Source organism: Carcharhinus amblyrhynchos, chromosome 21 (assembly GCF_965287045.1).
Source record: "Carcharhinus amblyrhynchos chromosome 21, sCarAmb.v2.hapA, whole genome shotgun sequence".
NCBI classification, from domain to species: domain Eukaryota; kingdom Metazoa; phylum Chordata; class Chondrichthyes; order Carcharhiniformes; family Carcharhinidae; genus Carcharhinus; species Carcharhinus amblyrhynchos.
Genome location: NC_137344.1, coordinates 8376115 through 8396524, shown reverse-complemented (window position 1 = coordinate 8396524; position 20410 = coordinate 8376115). Strand labels below are relative to the sequence as shown.

The following is a 20410-nucleotide window of genomic DNA, read 5'->3' as shown; positions in this document are numbered from 1 at the left end:
GTACAGAGCCACTCACTTGATCAGAACCTATCCACCACTTAAATATCCACTCCTTCCAACACCAACACACTGTGGCAGTACACTTTAAGGATACACTGCAACAACTCATCAAGTTTCCTTCAACAGCTCCTTCCAATCCCACAGGCTCTAACACCTAGAAGGACAAGAGCAGCAGATGCATGGGAACACCATCACAAGCAAGTTCCTCTCCAGGCCACACACCCTCCTGACTTAGAACCTTCACCGTCGCTGGATCAAAATCCTTGAACTCTCTTTCTAACACCACTGTGTCTGTTCTTACAACAATTGGACTGCAGCAGCTGAAAGAGGAAGCTCACTGCCCCCCTCAAGGAAAAGTTCAGGGCGAGCAATAAATCACCCACATCTTATGAAAGAATTAAAAAAGTTAACGGAATACAATGGATGTCTGGGGGTTTTGAGAGATGAAGGCAAGAAGCAGGTTCCTGCTGATATGGACCTGACATTGGAACACTGCTGGGAGATTAGGTGATTTACAACCTTGCTCAGGTTGTAAATCACCTAATCGATTAGGCAAAATTAGAGAACCATTTACGTTGTTGGGGAAGTGATGACAGTCAAAGTGATGTTCCTTTGGAAATTAGGGAGCATTAATGCAGAACATCACCCTCACAAAGATTAAACAGAGGCCTAAAGGATCTAATGAAAGGGGAGATTGTATGAAGCCTGTGGAAAGACCCTAATGACTCTTTTCTAGGTTTGTGCTTAATGTTCTTATAACTTTCAATTCTTTCCATTATTGAAGAGAGAAAAATATTTCAAATCAAAGTGACATTAAGCTGACCACAAGTGGCACATTATTTTACTACAGAATGTAAGACTTCATAGTTATGGAGGATGAAACCAACAGAAAAGGTGATTACAAAATTACTAACAAGCCCAGTTATGGTAAGCTATGGAATTAGAAAATCTATGTCCATCGCTATGATTTAACATCTGGCATTCTGTTTCTCTCCAAGATCTCCAAAGCATAATTCAAATGATCAGTCACCAATTTTCCCCCATTAGTCATCCACATCCAGTAAAGGTGGAACTTGGCATGTTTTCATGAGTTAATGATTAGACATGATATATTAAATCAGAACTCTGGAGCAGCTCCATCTCATTAACTAGAAAAAAGAATTGCACAAATGGAAGTCTCAAACCAGCCCTTTTTTGAGTAGATTTTGAGAGAACTATCTGACTGTCTAATCAGATATTAAAATAGATCAGTGCTGGAAGGATGATTAAGGCAGGAGTTGAGGTGGCTAAGCAAGCAGCTCTCTCTTCAAAATCATTTCTCTTGATATTGTGAAATTTAACAACCTGGAACTCCTAGAATGGCAAGAGGATTGGGTAGCTTTCCAAATTTCTCTTTCTGTAGAATAGCACCGTACTCTCAGATAAATGGTAAAGCTTATCACTAAGTCAGCACATTGATGTAATGTACCTTACTATGGTGACCACAGTATAAATTTCTGTAAGCAAATTATAAAACTAATACAATCAGGCTCATATTCATCAACCAAGTCTCAGCATTGGTTAAACACCAATTCAGTTCTACCACCCTGACGTGTCCATTTGCGTCGTTCGGTTGTCTTGTCAATTATCAAACTCCAATAATGCAAATCTTTTAAAAAGATCACAAAAAGTAATGTATATTCCTGAGAACGTTGTTACACTTTGTTCTAAATTCCACCATTAGCCAGGGTGCTTGTCTTCAATGTGAAGAGTTCTAAATGTCCTTACCAGCTCCAAGCTATTCCAGCAATGGAATCAAGACGATCAGGATTACAAATTCGTGCCCGTGCACATATGGAAATGTTATCACCAATCTCCTGTATCCTTTTCTGTGATTGGTTTTCACAAACACAGGCTATGCACCTGATTAAAATGGCATGTCTATTTCTAACCACATACTTGTCAGTGCCTGAATGCAGCCTAGTTTTTTATTCAGGCTGCTAAACACAGCATCCACTCTACTTTGGTGACTTCTTAAAATTGTTTTTTCCCCCTGCCATTTCTTTTCCTAATAAACAAGAAAATTTTTCCCATGTCTAAAAACTGAAACCTGACAAAGCATCTAAATCATAAAACACAAATCTTTGTTATTCTGGGGGTCGTGGGAAAGTTAGCTGGTGTTTATTTGCTTATCATTGATGTTTCTGTGATTAACCATTTCATTATTACTTGAGTTTTATCTATGCAAACGAATAAGGACATGTTTCTGTACGTGTAAACCTACGAACTTCATGATGTAGAAACAGCAAGTTCAATTAGCAAACGTTTTGATATGACAAAAAAGGCAGCTTCACTGGCAAACCATTGGTTTAGAAATCATATTGAAACCAGCCCAAGTTGCAAAAAGGGTTAACAATTCTTACAAAGCTCTTGAAAAGATAACTGTAAATAAAGCTAAAGCTGTAAATATTTCTTTTACTAGGTTTGAGTAAATAGTGCCTTGGAGTCAAGACATTTGCACAAGTCCTCCATAGATCCTTGACAAAGAGAAGCATGTGCACTCTGACAATTCCTTAAGCAATGCCATCTGGTGTTTGATAGGGCCACACACAGTAGCAATGTCTGGAGAAGGTGCCAGGTGTGGTCCTCAGTGGCACAACAGTTGAAGGAGCACTGTGTATCTCACCAACTGCAAAAATGGAAGAAGGCTGCAGCAGCAATCTGGTCCCAGTCATCAATGTCTAACATGTCATCAAATCTGACAATGAACCCAATAAGATCATGTGGACAAATACAGCATCCTGAGGTCCCCATGTTAAACAAAGGCAAGCATCTACCAGGGTCCATTTGCCAAGTCATCTAGTGAAAGAGAACCGGCAAGGGGATAAGTATGAACCTGGGAGTCCCAAGTCAATAATCTGCTCGTAAGTGACAGATGAATGAAGGTTGCTGTATACTTGTTCTGGGACAGAGGGGTCTTTGGACATCAGCATCTGACTCAGTAGTCCTCACCAGGACACCTTTTGAAGACCCCAAACAGCAAAAGGACAGATGGAATAGTTTTAAAAAAGTACCTTAAACAGGCTGTCACACATTCCCCTTGCTGGGAAACCACACCTGCATGACTATCACCTTTGTGAATAGAGAAAGAAAACATTCCATTTAAGTCTGTCGTGCCCAATTAGAGGAATGCTCTACCCATGACTTAGAAACATGAACTGGAATTAGCTCGGCAAAAGTATACATTCCAAGCTACAAAGTGTTAATGCTCATATCCTGAGACCATCCAGAAGACATTTCTTAACTTGAACGGGCCTGTTTGGAATAAAAGATGGTGATTCTACGCAGGGTGAATACCAGCACACAAAGACCCCGTTTGTGGTTAATTCACTGAAGCTCAAGGTAACTGTGAAGGGCCACATGGTAAGGCAGCCATGTTGGTCACCCTTTTAATTTCTATTTGCAGCACTCATAACTGCAGAGTTAGCAGCAGCACAAAGTGTAGCAAATCTATATATTTAATAGCTGGGTATGGCAATATATTAAGGCATCCAAACCTGTTCCTTTTCAAGCCCATCGTACAGAAAACCAACTCCTAGTAGCAAAATTAGAACTAACGTTATGGTCTTCCATCTCTTTAAGGGAATCCTGAAACAAGTCTGATGCACAACACCAGGTATTGCATCCACCGGACAAACTTCAGGAACGAAAAGACCTTCCTTACCTGACCTACAATGTGTTTTGTTCAAGGTGGGCAATTACATGAATATCAAACTACTTATTTATAATTTGTAAAAGTGCACTACTCTCTAACTGTATATTCTTCAAGTGTGAGTGCGTTTAAAAATGTTGAGCGGGGCATGGGGCATTAAAGTTTAAGAGTGAACTTACGAATAAGTAATCCTCTTTAAGCAGCAAGCTTTTTGAGAGTTTATCATTCAAATTCTCCCCACACACCCATTATGAAAGACACACATCTTCCTTTTCAAAAACATAGAACAGTTAGAACACTCGGATAGTCTCAAGGACAAGCTGGAAAAAGTAAACCTGCAATTGTATCAAGAATTATCAAGACACCAAGTTGTCATCAGCTCCCTCTGACCTACCTTCTGGGGAAGACAGCTGCAGGAAGCTGCTGCTTCTACTAGAAAAGGCAACAACCCCCATTCCAGTATAGGATGTTGGATGCATTGCCAAAATTCCACAGTTGTATAAAGACGGTTATGATACTTCACCTACAGCTCAGACATAACCAGTACGTCACTGTCATCAGCGCTTTGGCCCCAACTTTTGACTCTGATAAACATATTCAGAAATGTTTATTCTGATCTTGATGTCCTCACAGCTAACCTGAAAAGAGGAAAAGATCATCCTTCCAGTGGACTTTAATACCAGGGTTGGCAGTGACTCTGATGACTGGGATGGAACTATTAATAAAATCTACGTGGGATGAACCAGTGCAATTGCTGTGCGCCTGCTGACAAGGTAGCCTCATTATAACAAACGCACTTTTCCACCTAGACAAATACAAAACCATATGGAAGCACCCAGATCAAAGCACCGGCACCTCCTGGATTATGACATTCTTTGACTCAAAGACTGAAGTGATGTCTGTATCATTCTATGCCAGAAGCTGATACCTGCTGGACAAATAAGTGTCAAGAGCACCACCAGAAACTCTTCATCGCATTAAATCTAACCAAAGCATTTGACTTGGTAGATCTCGCTCTGTAGATCATGTTACAAAAATTTGGATGTCTAAAAAAAACTTCATCACAATCCTGCAATTGCTTTATGATGAGATGATGCAACTGAATTTGGGCTGGGGTCAAAGCTGTTTGATCGCTCCCACCTTATTTACAATCTACCCGAAACTGACTATTCATCTCCGGTGTCAGAATTAAACACCACCTAGACAACAAAATTCCTTAACCTCAGGTACAAAACTAAACTCACGACCATAGATATGTATGTTTGCAGATGATTGCAGTATTACTGCCCACACTGCACCAGATTTGAAAGCTACTTCAATTTTCTTTACAAAAACTCCATCTCCCCTCGAATGTTTTCAAAACAAAACTCATATCAGCCCCCATCTGAACAGGCAAAAATTCCATCTCCTGTATATATTAACGGAATGACTCTGGAATACATTGGACAGCCACCTTTCGCAAAAGACCACCAGTGGCAAGGAGACCCAACACTAGATCGATTTGCTAGATCAGCCTTCTACAAACCATGGCAGCCAGTGTTTGACAACAAAGCCCCCCATCCCATCAACAATGGAGCAGCTGTTGTCACCAAGCTCTTGTACTACACAGGGACCTGGACAGTGAATCAGCAACACAAAAGCACTCGAGAAATTTCACTAGCGATTCCTCCATTACATCCTCCAGATTCAATCGAAGGACCATTGAACAAATGTCGGTCTTTCTCAAAGTCAGCTCCCCAGGCATTCAGGAAAAACTCCTGCAAAATTAGCTTCAATGGTCTGGACACTGCCTACATGGTTGAAAAATATCAAAACACCCCACCCCCCAGCAATGGCCTGTGCTCCAGATGAGGACAAATGTTTTAAAGACACTGCGCAGCTCTCACTGTAGTAGAGCAGCACTGCTATTAATGACAGGGAAGAGCTTGCTACCAATCATTCAAAATGGCAACAACTTGTCCATTAAGCAGCATCATGCTTTGAATCACATGTTAATGAAGCAAGGAGATGGCAGAGAAGGAAAGAAAAGCAAGTAAATCCTTCACTCTGGAGCCTGCTACCTCTGGCGAAGTCCGGTCCCGTCTGCCCAGGGTCTGTCGGACACAAACTGACCTGCTCAGTCACACAAAGGCCAGTGGCAGAAACTCAAACCTGAGTGGATGTCACCCTCTAATCAAAACACAGCCATCAACAACTCCCAGAAAAATGACAATTACAGACAGGCACAGGTTAGGGTGTTCATCCCAAAAAACCACTAGAAATATATTCATCTGAGATTCTGAAGAAAAGACTGTTCTGGAAGAAACAGTATAAGTTATGGAGTCAGGTTTATTTAGAAACTGAGGCTGGCTGTTTTAATGCATGCGAGGAAAGATTAGATTTATTTCTGAAAACCACTGCGCACTACAGAAACATTTTGTTGGAATTGGCTCAGTGACAGGAGTCAAGGAAAATACAAATCTCAAAATGGTCACTCATACCAGCTACTTGGTTGTTGTTAATAGCACTGATTAAAATAAGCACCGGAAGACTAATCATACATCCAAGGATGTGGAGATGCTGGTGTCAGACTGGGATGGGCACAGTAAGAAGTCTCAACACCAGGTTGAAGTCCAACAGTTTTATTTGGTATCATAAGCTTTCAGAGCACTGTTCCTTCATCAGGTGAAGGAGCTGCGCTCCAAAAACTCGTAATACTAAATAAATCTGTTGGATTTTTATCTGGTGTTGAGAGACTTCTTACCATACATCCCGGATGCCAGAGGGTTGCAGATAATTTTTGGTTCTAACGCATTAGAGTTCTAACACTTATCAGCAACCATTCTCTTGAGGGTATTGGTTCCTTGTTAATGCATAGTTCCCAGGGTCCCACTACCCCAAACCACTGGAGACATTGTATAACTGTGCACAACTCTATCCTCCGGCTCTGAGGGTAACTTGGACGAGAATGCCAAAGTTAACTTACAAGAATTTTTATTCCTCATTAAGCAGCCACCCATTTATAAACGAGGCACCATCAGCCGTATTCACGATTCAATCCATTTCAAAACAGATTCACCCACACGAGACTGATACAAGGCAGATGGAAGCCATTCGGGCCACTGGTCCTGCGCCAACTATCAGGAAAGAGAATCACACCACTACTTTCCAGTTTAAATGGAACAAAGGGGAAACAAATGGGCATCAATAGAATCCCTACAGCGCAGAAAGAGCCCATCAAGTCTGCCCCAACCACAATCCCACCCAGGCCCTATTGCCGCAACTCCACATACTTACCTTGCTAATCCCCCTGACAATCAACCTAACCCCCACATCTTTGGACTGTGGGGGGAAACAGGAGCACCCGGAGGAAACCCACACGAACACGGGGAGTATGTGCATACTCCACACAGAGAGTGATCCTAGGCTGGAATTGAATCCAGGTCCCTGTCACTGAGGCAGCAGTGCTAACCACTGTACCACCCAAGGGTTCATAAATGCAGCAGCTATGTCGACACATTAGGTTATCCTTTGAATGCAGCATCTCCTTACCCATAATTCACTTGTTATAGGTAATTTCCTGATCATACCTATTAAAAATGGCTTCTGTAAACATTCCAAGGATAAGACAAGGGAGATTAAAGCTACCTAACTTAAAAAAAAACTCATTACTTAGCTTAAGGTGATGAATTCATGCCATAATCAAGGGCAGGAAAGTGATAGCCATGACAATCAACTTAGCTCAATTCTCAGCAACAACCTAAAGTTCAACTCAGATGCCAAATGAACCTCAATCCATATAATTCATTATCAACTATAATTATCCTGAAAAGGTAGCCTAAAGTGTTAGTGGGTGCCCTCCCCAACTCAAGACACCTCTCTTTACTTCGTCTCTCGGTTAACCAGGTAAAATTTAAATTCACAAATATTCATGCAATTATTTCCAAGTTATTTACGCTTTCAAAGCCAAATAACCAGCATGTTTATATAACAGGAAACAAATGCCACCATTCAATGTTCAGTAAGAACATAAGAAATAGGAACAGGAGTAGGCCATCTGGCCCTTCGAGCCTGCCCCACAATTCAATAAAATTATGGCTGATCTGAAAGTGGTTAGTCCCACTTATCTGTCTGCTCCCCATAAATCTTACTTCCCTTATTGATCAGAAATCTATTTACCTGTGACAAACATATTCAATGAGGTATCCTCCACCGCTTCAAAGGACAGAGAATTCCAAAGATACACCACTCTCAGAAGTAGTTCCTCCTCAACTCTGTTCTAAACTGACTCCCCCTTATTTTGAGGCTGTGTCCTCTAGTTCTTGTTTCCTTTCTAACTGGAAAGAATCTCTGTCTCCACCCTATCTAGCCCCTTCATGATCTTGTAAGTCTCTATAAGATCACCCCTCAGCCTCCTAAACTCCAGCGAGTACAATCTACTCAATCTCTCCTCATAAGCTAACCCCCTCATCTCCTGTATCAACCTGTTGAACCTTCTCTGTACTCCCTCCCAGGCCAATATATCCTTTCACAAATAAGGGGACCAAAACTGCACACAGTACTCTAGGTGCAGCCTCACCAGTACCTTGTACAATTGCAGTAAGACCCCTCTGTTTTTATACTCCATCCCCCTCACAATAAAGGCCAACATTCCATTTGCCTTCTTGATCACCGGCTGCACCTGCAGACTGAGTTTTTGCAATTCATGCACAAGGACCCCCGGGTCTCTCTGCGCAGTAGCACGTTGTAATTTTTCACTATTTAAATAATAGTAACAGAAATGGAATCACGTAGAATTCAGATGCAAAGATGCAAAAGTGGTTATTCATTATTTTAAACAAAAATGCAAGTACGTTGAAGCAGAGGTCCTAAATAAGAGCGGTTTTTGATCAAAGAAAGGAAACCAAAGCTCACAATAAAAAAAGTTCTAAAAGGTGATAATCCAAACTGAAAGTCAGCACCATAGAGACAATTATTCTGTGATTCCCAAATAGAAGTGGCAGCAAGTGTTACAAAATGAACATCTCCAGAACAGCCAGTAACATAATAGATAAAATAGCATTTATAAATGTATCCAATAATCCTCACAGTGCAAGTAAATAAAGTCAGAAAATAACCAGACCATCTTGTTTGCCTATTCCATGATCAAGGGGTTGTAGACTTTCCAGATATGTCCAATTATATCAACTAGTTGCCATGGTAGCACAAGCTAGTCAAGGAATTTTCTTACGAAGGAAATTATTCAATAATATATAGGAATTTGGTGCACTTTATTAATTATTAGGTTAGAACTCATTAAGCAATTCAATTTTAAACAATTACATATCACTCCTGAAATTTTAAGATTCTCTCGCCATTAAAGAGAATCTCCTGCTTAAGTATACTTGTCAGTTTTAATCAATGTAGCCAAATTAGAATGTCTGCCTTTAGCAGCAATCATATTTTAACCTCAAAAGATTTCAGCATAAGATGATACAAATCAAAGTGGTATGAAACTCCAAAATCAAGCACTAAATTTTACTTGAACCACATTAGTTAAATGTTCAAAAACCATTTTTAAAATAATCTACTGGGAGTCAAAATAGTTCTTACTCTGACATCAAAAAATGACTGAGCCCACTTAAAGTGATGCCATTGTCTCTGGCATACAGTGCAAATAGTCACTACAGAAACCTACTTTTGAAAAACATCGCTTTCTTCTCCCTTCACGTCACAACTCATTTCACCACAAACCAGAGGCTTTTGCCAACTCTTTTCTCACAGCTACAAAAGGTGCCAAACGCAGTGAGTTGGTTACAGTCAATGGCATTACATGGTCTCAGCAACAGGAAAGATTTGCCCCTGTGTAGTGCTGCTCCCAGCTGGGAAATATATTATGTCCGCAGTTACTAACACTATTTTTGAGATAATATAACAAAAACTGGTCACCTCAGAACAATTGGCTGTTGAGGAATCCATTACAAAGCAACAGGAATACAGCAATTACTGTTAAAGGATGTAACCTCAACTACAACGGGCTCAGACTCAACTAAAATCAGGCCTACTTATCTTTTAACAAATGCAAATAGAAAAGTTTCAGGATCAGATTTCACGAGATGACTGACACAATTGTTTTCCGATTTAGGAGGAAAATATTAAGAACTACTAATTTCAATTGAGAGATGAGAGTTTTAAAACGTTTTGGCCTGGGAACAACTGGCAGGTAAAGAGATGAGGGGAAAAAGTGAATGAGTGAACTGTCGTTCACTAAAATCCCAGAGTTCCTGCTTATTAGCAAAGAAAAAGCAGTCAACAGGAGTTTTACAATATAAAACACATTACAGAATTTTGTTAATTACCATAGAATGGGCCACTTGGCCCATCAAACCTGCACCATCAACAATCCCACCCAAACCTTATCCTCATAACCCCATGCATTTACTAGTCCAGCTGACACCAAGGGGCAGCTGAGGCTGGCCGATCCATCTAACCCACACATCTTTGGACTGTGGGAGGAAAATGGAGACACAGAGGGAACGTGCAAACTTCACAGAATCACCCAAAGCTGGAACTGAACCAGGTCCTGGCGCTATGAAGCAGCAGTGGTAACCAATGTGCCTCCCATTATAGACAGTCTCAGGAAACAAATCAATTATACTTCATTTAATCACAAAGATTCTCAGCAATAGCTACCATAGGGTCTTTCTGTATAATCCTTCTATCGCGCTCCCAAGCATTTGCTGAAAAGCTACAAAACCCTGGAGATATGCATGCGAAACCAAAGCAATTTGTCATGCGAACCCCTCATGTGGTGCAACTTTGTAATCGTGCCAGACTCAAACTGCGTCTCCATCTTTCTCTTCCATCAATGCCCAAAAATTGCTTTTGCTTCTCCATACTTTACACATACATTGGAGAGCAAGTCCCAAATTCTGTAAATTTCTGCCACTTGAATTATACACAGGACTCTGGTTTCCCACAAATTTTCAAACTTGCCCCATAAACTTGTCCTGTTGGCTCCAGTACCACAAAATAAAAGGTGGTGAACAAAACTTTGCATATTAAAATACAAACAGTTAACATGAAGCAAATAGTGAAGGCAAACAAGAGCAGAAGTAAAAAGTGCATAACTAATAAAAGAGAGTTTGAAAGGAAGTTAAAAATGAAAGCTAAGCAAATGGTGTTATTCTGATGCAATACTGTAGATTCCTTGTTCAAAGAGTTCCAACTGGAACATATGAATTTTGTTTCTGTTCACTACTGGCTGTTCGAATTATTACAATTATGACAAGAAATTCCAATATAAAACTTATTGATGCTCCTTTGCAACATCACAAAAATAAAATGTGTTGGCTTTGACATAGACAAGCAACAAGATGTTTCTGTAAGCAACTCATTTCCTGTGTTGATACCATACTGTATATAAAAAATTCTAGACTCTAACATTTAACATAATCCAGCAAAAATCTGAAAAATTTGGGAGAAAAACAAATGTAGACTTAAATGTATATGGGTTCAGTTTAAAAATCAATGATCGAGCACTGTATTCAGTTCATTCACCACCATACATACATTAGTGTTATTGTAACTTGCATCGAGAAGTGACATGGTTATGAAATAATAGGAACTGGCATCAAATTTAATCACAAATTCAAAGCTTCATCGCAGTTTTGTGCCTAAGGAAAACTATGGATTATTTATATGGTTACAACTATTGTTCTTTGGCAACATTTTCCAGTTCAGACAGCAGGATGTAGCCCCCAACTGCCAATATAAAATGAACATGAATAGTGAGATTATCACATCAGAGAATGATACATCACGGCAAACAGTTTTTAAAAAGCTGACGCAAGTGTAATGTGACAGATGGATGAAAGCAAACAAAGTAAGGAAATTCTTTTTATCCAGCAGATAGTTAACAGGCTATCAAAATAGTTTATGAAATGCAGGCAAGTTGTTTCCTCAACATCAAAACCAGGACAATCAGCCATGTTACATTCCGACAACTTGGGCACCAGACAAAACACTGTCACAATACCAACTGAGGACACTAAGAGCATGTTCAAAACATCTTAATTTTAGTATCCCACAGTAATTGTCTCAGGATAGAACTGCTATAACAAACAGTTATCTGACTTTGAAAAGTTAATTAATTAGTAACGCAGGTTTACGTTAACACTGCAACCAAGTTACTGTGAAATTCCCCTAGTCACTACAGTCTGGCGCCTGTTTGGGTCAATGCATCTAGCCAGCACTTCTTTCAGAATGTGGGAGGAAACCGGAGCACCCAGGGGAAACCCACACAGACATGAAGACAACAAGCAAAAGCCACGCAGTGACCCAAGCCAGGAATCCAACCTGGGTCCCTGCCACTGTGAAGCAGCACTGCTAACCACTGTGCTGCCCCATGATGTTGACTCTGTACCTATCAGCTACAAGTGCACACAATTTAAGCACTGGGATAAAAGACAGCAGCTGAAACATCAATATGAAAGTTTCTATGTGATACCTACAGTCCCAAGACACTGGGTTTCTGAAGCATGTCTGTAACATTACTGTCTCATTGTAACGAATTACAACATGGTGCAACAAAGCAAAATTACTGATCTGCACAAAGGTTAGCAATCAACAAATGTTACTGTGGCAAATTTGGCAGTGAGTATATTGTACAGAACATTTGTATCATTTTATTTTCTAGAGGGTTAATCGGATGCAAGTATCACAATGCGATACCAGAAAAGATTGATTTCTGACTTTATATTTTGGGCTTTTACATCATCCTGGAACAGACTTGAGAAAGACGTATTACGCATACTATTTCACATGATATTATGTTTACTGTATCATATGAGTGCTAAACAGAAAACCAAGGAATATTGGAAATTAATAATTAATGCCTTTGTTTCAGTTCACTATTTTGTTTCAAGCTCAAAAATTTACAAGTGATGGCAACAAATTATTACATTCAAATAATAGTGTGCGTGCCATTTTCTCGAAGTATTCATCCACTGGTTTTGACAACAGAATTGCAGGCTAATGGCAGGTAAAGTAACTGCCCTGGAACTGCTATATCACACTATGGCATCCTGAAATTCTTTCATTTCCTGCATTGTGCTTTTGAAGCTTATACAAACTCAATTTGGTTCACAGCTTGCCAAGCTCGAGACACAGATCACAACAACTTGAATGTAATCTGTGTACCTTTAATGATCATTATTCCGCTTTGTTTTCATGTAATTCTTCAAAATATTAAGTGAGAAATGCTGTATAGTTTCACCTGTAGCACAAAATTAGAGTTGTGTCTTCTGAAGGGGTTAACAGAGACAGAGGTTATTTGGGAGGTTCCATTAGTCTATCAATGACCATTTGTAATTGTCTTTATCCATCTCCACTGGCACTTGCATTTAACATTGACACGTAAAAAGTGATGCAAGTATGGATTTTTAGTTTATTCATTTGTGGGATATGAGCATCACCAGTTGGCCAGCATTTATTGCCCATCCCTAGCTGCCCTTGAGCTGAGTACCTTGCTTGGCCATTTCAGTGGGCGATTGAGAGTCAATTACATGTAGGCCAGACAAAGTAAGGACAGGAGATGTCCTTCCCTAAAGGACATTGGTAAACCAGACTGGTTTTTCTGACAATTGACAATGGTTCCATGGTCATCAGCAGATTTTTAATTTCAGATTTTTTTTTACTGAATTTGAATTCCACCATCTGCCGGGGTGGTATTCGAACCCAGGTTCCCAGAACATTAGCCAAGTTATACAATTTAGCTACAATATTAGCTAATATATACAAACAAAGGTTAAGCCAAGTATTGATTAGGTTTTGGTATGTGAGTAAGATAATGGCTTGTATATTTACATGGAAAATACATGAGACAAATATGAGACCCTACGGTTAGTCTGCATTTATACCCTGATTTCCAAAAATACAGCTCAGATTGTTACCATGATTCAAATACATTTCCAATCTCAACTGTGCAAATTTGAGGAGGAAGTGGAGCAGATTCTGAGCACTTCACTACAGGAAGAAAAAGCATCTACAAAGTTCTCAACAGCCAGTTGAGAAACTGCTGGAAGCAAGTCATCGATCTGCCTGTCTAGTTAGAAAAACAGAAAATAAATTGAACAGGAGTGCAAGCAATTGGATCACTAGATGTAATCAGGTATCTATCTATTTGTAAAAATCTATGTTCCTTTTTGTTTTCAAAAATGTAGACTATGACAGATCATTCCTGCCAACAGTTAAGGTGGATGACTATTTAAAGGACAGAATAGGGGCCATTTTTTGGTTAAAGTCCTCCTAAGACTTATTTTGATTAAACATGCGGCAGAATAAAGTTATACATTCCCAGGCAGCAGGTGAAAGGCAAATTTAAAGACTATTAAGGTTTTATACTAGTGTTCTTCAAATGGCTGTTAATTTAGACCTGGCTTGTTATATCTGTTTGAAAATAATAGCATGAGCTCCCTAAATGATAAGCTGAATGCACCAAATGATTTAATGACCCAAATATTTCTAACACCACCAGGTTAAGTTGCTGCTGCCATTTTCTGTCTACACCCATCATATTTACAATTAGGAACAAAGGAAATAGTTCACATTGTGTATATTTTAATAAATTCAAATGACAAAATGTTTGAAGCTAAGTATACCAATATTTGAGCAGTCCACTGCTCCCCAAGACTAATATCATAAATTGCACATTCATGGCTTGCATTCAGTTAAGCGTTTTCACACAGCACAATATTTCATGTCAGTCTCTCATTTCCCCTTTCACTTTATTAACACCACTACTACTGCAAGGCAGCACTCAACATCACACAACATCTGCCAGCATATTAGGCTCTTGCTTCTGGCTAGGGTATCATTGACAAGGGATCAATAAGGCTGCCCTCACAATGTGGAGATACACACTAAGCCAAATTTAAGAATTGGCAGAGGGTGGCATGCTTCTCCAGAGGAAGAAGCTGATGCTGAGGGGAAAAGATTGGTAAGTATTTGTAGGGCCTTAGGAGAAAATGCAAATCAGCAGGGATTGATTTGATACAGCTTTTGGCAAAGTTAGCTGAGAACAGCATGGGCTGAATGCCCTCTTTCTTATTCAGTCAACTTAGAGCTTCCTTGAAAGCCACCAAAAAAAGACAGAGGGAAGATCTTGATCCGAAATTGGAATTATGGAAATATGATCTGAAATGATATGCCTTTCACTGTGACAGGAGTATCTAGCTGACAAAGCTTTGTGCAGCTTCTCTGCAGGAAATCCAAAAAAGTACACCTCTAAAAAGAACTTGTAGGGCAGCAGGAAAAGGCAGGGGAGTGGGTCCTAGACTGGTTTGTTCTTGCAGACAGCCAGCACAGAAGCAATACACTGACTGCACTCCCTTTGTGCTGCAGCCAAGGATTCTTTGGGAATCAGAATGCACATCTGCGCTGCTTTCTTGCCGATCTCGGGATCCAGCTTGCCTGCCGGTGCATAATAACCTTATTTGCAAATTACGGCAAAAGAATATGCATGAACAATATGGCCGACTACCCGAGGAGACTGTAGCCTGCTTCCCTCTGGCTGGGGAGAGCCTGATGACCAATATAATACCCCATGCAAGATTGAAGCTGCAAACCTTCTGCTCCCTGTGACGTGCAGCAGTGACAATTTTTTTTTGTCTGGGGCAGTCAGTCATTGAAGCTTATGTAAAGGTAACATCGGAGCTCCGGTTATGGAAGAAAAGAATCCGAAAGGACAGATTGCCGGTGGTCGAAGTGGATCTCAACACATTTCCGGGCGCCAAGTCACCGCCCTAACCGTAAGAAAGGGTTAGAGAAGGGGCAGGAAATGGGCTCAGGAGCACACGAGGTTTCTCTCCTAGAAAATGCAATTCATTTACACTGCCTTTGGGCCAGGTAGATTTTTTTTAAAAAAGACAAAAGGGTTGCTAAATTGAGTCTGGTGTTTAATCAAACAGCAATACCCGGAGGATTGGTACAGATTCCGGTTATTAACTGAGCTGCAGCAAGAGTCATCACATTCTATTCAAAAACTGAAACCAGGAAGTGCCCGCCATGTTTCTGCTGCTTCAGATATCAGCAATAAAACCCCCCTGCACATCTCAAACCCCCCTCCCCAAAACCCCTCTACACATCTCAAACCCTCCTCCCCAAAACCCCTCCACATCTCAAACCCCCCTCCCCAAAACCTCCCTGCACATCTCAAACCCCCCTCCCCAAAACCTCCCTGCACATCTCAAACCCCCCTCCCCAAAACCCCCCTGCACATCTCAAACCCCCCTCCCCAAAACCCCCCTGCACATCTCAAACCCCCCTCCCCAAAACCCCCCTGCACATCTCAAACCCCCCTCCCCAAAACCCCCCTACACATCTCAAACCCCCCTCCCCAAAACCCCCCTGCACATCTCAAACCCCCCTCCCCAAAACCCCCCTACACATCTCAAACCCCCTCCCCAAAACCTCCCGCACATCTCAAACCCCCCTCCCCAAAACCCCCCTGCACATCTCAAACCCCCCTCCCCAAAACCCCCCTGCACATCTCAAACCCCCCTCCCCAAAACCTCCCGCACATCTCAAACCCCCCTCCCCAAAACCCCCCTACACATCTCAAACCCCCTCCCCAAAACCTCCCGCACATCTCAAACCCCCCTCCCCAAAACCTCCCTGCACATCTCAAACCCCCCTCCCCAAAACCCCTCTACACATCTCAAACCCCCTCCCCAAAACCTCCCGCACATCTCAAACCCCCTCCCCAAAACCTCCCGCACATCTCAAACCCCCCTCCCCAAAACCCCTCTACACATCTCAAACCCCCCTCCCCAAAACCCCTCTACACATCTCAAACCCCCCTCCCCAAAACCCCTCTACACATCTCAAACCCCCCTCCCCAAAACCCCCCTACACATCTCAAACCCCCTCCCCAAAACCTCCCGCACATCTCAAACCCCCCTCCCCAAAACCCCCCGCACATCTCAAACCCCCCTCCCCAAAACCTCCCTGCACATCTCAGAAACCCCCCTCCCCAAAACCCCCCTACACATCTCAAACCCCCCTCCCCAAAACCTCCCTGCACATCTCAAACCCCCCTCCCCAAAACCCCCCTACACATCTCAAACCCCCCTCCCCAAAACCTCCCTGCACATCTCAAACCCCCTCCCCAAAACCTCCTGTACATCTCAGAAACCCCCCTCCCCAAAACCTCCTGTACATCTCAGAAACCCCCCTCCCCAAAACCTCCTGTACATCTCAGAGCCCCCCCCTTCCCCAAGCCCCCTGTACATCTCAGAGCCCCCCCCGCTTCCCCAAGCCCCCTGTACATCTCAGAGCCCCCCCCGCTTCCCCAAGCCCCCTGTACATCTCAGAGCCCCCCCCGCTTCCCCAAGCCCCCTGTACATCTCAGAGCCCCCCCCCCTTCCCCAAGCCCCCTGTACATCTCAGAGCCCCCCCCCCCCTTCCCCAAGCCCCCTGTACATCTCAGAGACCCCCCCTCCTCAAAATCCTCTGTACAGCTCGGCCTCTCCTCCCCAATTCCCCCCAAACTCACTGCACATCTCAAACCCCCTTCCCAACCTCCTGCACAGCTCAGACCCCCCCAACACTCCCTAAACTGCCCCCCACAAAGAAATCCCTTCCCAAACTTCCAGCCCAAGCCCCCCAACACTTCCCAAACCCCCTTGCACAACTCAAATCCTTAATTTACCTAAACCCCCAAAATGCCCCAACTCCTTCCCCAAACTCCCTACCCATCCCCAACACTCTTCAAACCCCATCCACACCCCCAATCTCCTACATTTTTCAGACCCCTAATACACCAACACTCCCCAACCCCCCCAAAATCCCCTTCCCATCCCCCCCTCCCCCAGGAACCCCTTCGCAAATCTCCTGCCCATCCCCCCCCCCCCCCAGGAACCCCTTCCCATCCCCCCCCCAGGAACCCCTTCCCGGAACCCCTTCCCAAACCCCCTGCCCATCCCCCCCCCAAACTCCTTCTCAACCCCCCCTTGCCAAAGCCCCTGTGTAGGGTTCAGAGCCCTTCCCCGGACCCGGACATTTATTCCGATTTGAACAGGCTGCCAGTTTTGAATCGAGCTCAGAGCGGGCTGCTGCTGCTGCTGCCGGCCCCCCCTCACTCTCTCACAGCGGCTCTCTTCCCCCCTCCCCGGGCTACCGGCCGCCCCAATCCCCCGCTCCCCCCCCCCGCTCTCTCACCCCCCCCCCCCCCGCTCTCTCACCCCCCCCCCCCCCCCCCGCTCTCTCACCCCCCCCCCCCCCCCGCTCTCTCACCCCCCCCCCCCCCCCCGCTCTCTCACCCCCCCCACCCCGCTCTCTCACCCCCCCCCCCCCGCTCTCTCACCCCCCCCCCCCCCGCTCTCTCACCCCCCCCCCCCGCTCTCTCACCCCCCCCCCCCGCTCTCTCACCCCCCCCCCCGCTCTCTCACCCCCCCCACCCCACTTTCCCCGCTCTCTCACCTCTCCCCTCACCCCCCCCGATTCCCCGCTCTCTCACCCCCCCACCCCCCGGCTCTCCCCCGACCCCCCGACTCTCTCCCCCGATTCCCCGCTCTCCCCCACCCCCCCGCTCTCCCCCACCCCCCCGCTCTCCCCCGACTCCCCGCTCCCTCACCCCCCCGCTCTCCCCCGATTCCCCGCTCTCTCACCGTGCCTCTGCCTGTGTCTCTGTCTCTCACTTCACCAACTGAGCGGCTCCGCCCGACTCTAACAGGGCGGGGGGAGGAACAACGTCACTTCCGGGATGCCCCGAGCGGCACCAAGTGGACAGGCCTGGCACTGCAGCGTCTGGCCTTGAGTAGGATCTCTAGCTTTGGGCAGGGTCTCTGGCTTTGGGCAGGGTCTCTGGCTTTGAGTAGGATCTCTGGCTTGAGTAGGATCTCTGGCTTTGGGCAGGGTCTCTGGCTTTGGGCAGGGTCTCTGGCTTTGAGTAGGATCTCTGGCTTTGGGCAGGGTCTCTGGCTTGAGTAGGATCTCTGGCTTTGAGTAGGGTCTCTGGCTTTGGGCAGGGTCTCTGGCTTTGAGTAGGATCTCTGGCTTTGGGCAGGGTCTCTGGCTTTGAGTAGGATCTCTGGCTTTGAGTAGGATCTCTGGCTTTGGGCAGGGTCTCTGGCTTTGAGTAGGATCTCTGGCTTTGAGTAGGATCTCTGGCTTTGGGCAGGGTCTCTGGCTTTGAGTAGGATCTCTGGCTTTGAGTAGGATCTCTGGCTTTGGGCAGGGTCTCTGGCTTTGAGCAGGATCTCTGGCTTTGGGCAGGGTCTCTGGCTTTGAGTAGGATCTCTGGCTTTGAGTAGGATCTCTGGCTTTGGGCAGGGTCTCTGGCTTTGAGTAGGATCTCTGGCTTTGAGTAGGATCTCTGGCTTTGGGCAGGGTCTCTGGCTTTGAGTAGGATCTCTGGCTTTGGGCAGGGTCTCTGGCTTTGAGTAGGATCTCTGGCTTTGAGTAGGATCTCTGGCTTTGGGCAGGGTCTCTGGCTTTGGGCAGGGTCTCTAGCTTGGGCAGGGTCTCTGACTTTGGGCAGGGTCTCTGGCTTTGGGCAGGGTCTCTGGCTTTGGGCAGGGTCTCTAGCTTGGGCAGAGTCTCTGGCTTTGAGTAGGATTTCTGGCTTTGGGCAGGGTCTCTGGCTTTGGGCAGGGTCTCTAGCTTGGGCAGAGTCTCTGGCTTTGGGCAGGGTCTCTGGCATTGGACGGGATCTCCGGCCTTGCACAGGGTCACCACACCAGGAAGTGTCCACCTCAGGACAACACCAATGCAGCGATGACCGACTAAAATAAAAGTCAAGTACTGCAGATGCTGGAAATCTGAAATAAAAGCAAAAAGCGTGAGAAAAACTCAGCAGGTCTGGCAGCAACTGTGGAAAGTTAATGCTTCAAATCCAATAATGATGCTCAGCACTTTTCCTTTATTAGAAATGGTCAAAACTAACAATGCCACCACACCGAAATTGTTTGCAGTAACTGGAATTAGTGCTCCTGAGCAAACGAAGGTTAGGATGAATGGGTAGTGAAATGCATATTCATCTATGCTAATATCTCCGTACCCACTCGAGCAATGTAACATCGGCACACATGCCAAAGGGCATTAGAACTCTGTTTACTTACTCTTTTACACATCGAGTAGCCTGATCTGGGATGAACTGCCTGACAGTCTGGTTGAGGCAGATTCACTCATGGCTTTCAAAAGAGAATTCGATCATTACCTGAAGAGGAAAACATTGCAGAGCTACAGGGAAAAAGATGGGTCTGGAGTCATATGTAGGCCAGACTGGGTAAGGAAAGTAGATTCCCTTCCCTAAAGGATATTAGTGAACCAAAGGGGTTTTAAACAACAATCGGGGTCATTAGACTTTTTCATTCCAGTTTTTTTATTGAATTCATATTTTAACAACTGTCATGATGGGATTCAAACCCTGGTTCCCAGAGCATCACCCTGGGTCTCTGAATTACAATGACAATACCACAACACCATTCCTAACACAAAATCTCCTAGATTTTAGAACAGCATTGCTGACATCACCGCTTGAAGCATTTATCTGGGACTTAGTTGCATGGGAAACTTTTAATAAATGCTCTAGGAAAAGAGTGATTTAGTAAAATATACCGCATGATTTTCAGCAATCTAAGTAATGCCCAGAAGCCATCTGAATTTTTAACTGTTGTTTTTCTCGCTTTCCGCTTGTTACTCATTTATTATTCATTACTATCTCCATTCAGCTGGCCAGCCTTACAAGACCAGACTAAA

At 44.0% G+C, this 20410-nt stretch overlaps 1 protein-coding gene across 1 annotated transcript in view; it reads right to left on the bottom strand.

The window, feature by feature from the left end:
- Positions 1-18381, bottom strand: part of arhgdia (Rho GDP dissociation inhibitor (GDI) alpha) — a 61355-nt gene extending 42974 nt beyond the window's left edge. The window contains exon 1 of the mRNA XM_080209435.1: positions 18319-18381. The gene's annotated coding sequence lies outside the window, so the exon portion shown is untranslated. The remainder of the gene's footprint in view (positions 1-18318) is intronic.
- Positions 18382-20410: the final 2029 nt, after the last annotated feature.